We start from the raw sequence: 2,756 nt of genomic DNA, 5'->3' as shown, positions 1-2,756 counted from the left end.
GCGTTACTTTATTATCAACGGTTCATACTACATAGTATTCTACGCAAAATACTCGAAAAATATACTGTAAAATTCTTTATCATCTTCATATGACACATGGAAAGACCATTCAAACGATGAATTGTAACATATTAAATAGGAGTAATATTAAAAGTTCAAGATGCAATACACTTTGCACTGAAAGTCAAAATCGAGTTCACAAGTCTCTTCTTCAGTGGAGCAAAATATCTCCGAAGGATCATGCAGAGAAAAGGCATATATGAAATATGAGTATTACTAAACTGCAGAACACCTTGCACTGAATGTACATATAACGGAACTGAGTTGACAAGTCACTTTTTGACTTTAGCAAAATAGATAATTCGTAGTCATCTTCACATGACGTGTAGAAAAATTATCTAAATGAAAGTTTAATGAGATAAAGAACCCCAACGCATTTTGCACTTAAGGCACGTTACAAAAAATCAGGGGTTCCTCATAATGCAACTTCCGAACCTGATCTGATTTTACCAAAGTGGTGTCAATCTGCACACCCATTTCCTGAAACAATTCCTCTATGCTGCTTACAACGCAATCGACAACCACCTTGGAGCACATGTGGTGGCCCTCTGGGTAATGGCATAAATAGCCTTTTTTTTTTTCAGATTATTCTTCGAACTTTGATCTGTTCTTTCCATCTGCTCAAGTAGCTCACCTATACATTGTGTTGGCTGGCTCATCCTGTCATGTTATGTCATCCTGTACTCGTGTGCTTAACTAAATACAAAAATTCAAATGATGTATGTATCTTTAGATGGTTTCAAACGTTGTTCGACAAGTATCACAAGAAGGGAGAAAGCCACACCCAACACACTGAACAACGTGGTCACAAAAGCACTGGAAATACCTAGTCGACAATCTACAATGTTGGCAAATATAGGTTCGTACATGGCTGGCTGGCTGGGTTTGCGACGAATCCCGAGCTTGCGGAGTTGTGGGAAGGACCTGGTTTGCTGCTATCTCTCTGAGCCTCTGCAGAGTTATAGACTGGGATTGGGCTGCTGCTGTATTTCTGCTGGACTGTTCGTATGTACTTCTGTGGCACAAGATACCTAAATATAAACCGCAACGTCAAAAGGGGGCGCGCTGATTATTTAATTTTTACACGTATCCCCACAGTTTACGAGTGCAGGAACCATTACCCACACTATTCACTTACCCTCTGCCACAATACTGCCAGGTAACCCATGGCTGTGTCCATCAAATTTAGAACCAGTGGAGCTGCGCTATAGGTTACCTGCGAAGAACAATCTTTTTTACTGCAATATTCTGCACAAATTGCAAGGCCATAATATATCGGGTGCTTTTAGTCCTACCACTTTCTGTGCTATTGCGCCGAATGCAATTGTAACGTTAAAAATGCTTTGCTCATGACGTCTCAAGTTCAAAACAACCTGCGAAGAGCCAAATGATAACGGTTACACAAGTCTGACGTGGAAACGCGCAGCTTGCTTATCCTCCTTTCCGGGATTCTATCATGTAGTCACAGGCAACCAAGTGATGATAACCGACATTTCAGTGCAATGACAGAAGAAAAAAAAAAGACCATAAGCGACCGTTAAAATAACTGGTTAGGAATCGACTTAAACAATAGTGAAGGAAAAGAACGAATGTCTAATTCAGGATGAGGAAGAAGCAGTCGCAATTATGATGCGTCTTTGGGATCACTAAAAGCGAATGCATCAAGAAGTTTCACGCAACGCAATCACTTGCTCAACGCATGCATAAAGCGCGTTCCTCGTGTTACTAACCTGTTTCACTCAGTGCTGCATGCTTGGCTCGTGCATGGTGACAATAACAGCATGCTACTTCCAGTGCATGTCCATTTTCGTCCATTTCTCCAATAAAAGCATCACGATCACAGCCGGCGTCCGTGCAACGTCCCTGTCTGAAACCTCGAATGTCTGTGTGCGTCCGTCACATCATATATCCACCTGCGAGCTTCGCCCATGCAACATTGCACTAACATGAGAGTGAACTACGCAGGAATGTAATAGCAAATGCAGAAGGTTACTTACTATGTGACTTTGAATTCCGTTGTTTCCCATGCAACGGATGTCGAAGCGGCGAGGTACCACACAGCAAGCGAAACGCTCCTCCCGCTTTTTCCTGATACACGCGGTTGCCAACTGCCACTTGACGTGCAACCTCCACCTGCCGACGTTCGCGAAACTGCGGACCACTTCGCTTTTATAAGTAACGCTGGTAACTTCTCCAAAAGCGTAACGCCGTCCTTAGGGGTAACATTCATCGTGATAAAGCAGCACAAAGACGCGGACAAAGAAGGAAGACAGGACGACTGCTAACTCTCAACTGGCAGTTTTTACTAAACAAAACATGTTTATATACACAAAAGAAAGGGGGGGAGCCTGCTTCTAGTCACATGACACCATCGGGTTACACTGCAACGTGTTCCCGAGATAGCTTATCTCCGCGGGGGAGAGGCTCAGTGACGGAGCGCTTACGCATTGATCATCATCGTGTTTTGTAATGAAAAATGCCTCTACTATTTCCCTTGTTAGCTGCTCATTGTGTACTGATAGTACATCTGTTCGCGCGAGGTCTGGTTTGCACCCACAGTCACGACAGTGCAAAGCGAGGTGCCCGGATGGTGTTTTCTTAATGGATGCCCCATGTTCTTGAAGTCTGACGTTAAGACATCTTCCGGTTTGCCCTATATACACGCGTCCGCACTGCAGTGGGATCCGGTAGACCAC

Source organism: Ornithodoros turicata, chromosome 1, assembly GCF_037126465.1.
Source record: "Ornithodoros turicata isolate Travis chromosome 1, ASM3712646v1, whole genome shotgun sequence".
Classification (NCBI taxonomy): Eukaryota; Metazoa; Arthropoda; class Arachnida; order Ixodida; family Argasidae; genus Ornithodoros; species Ornithodoros turicata.
This window is presented reverse-complemented; position numbering follows the sequence as displayed.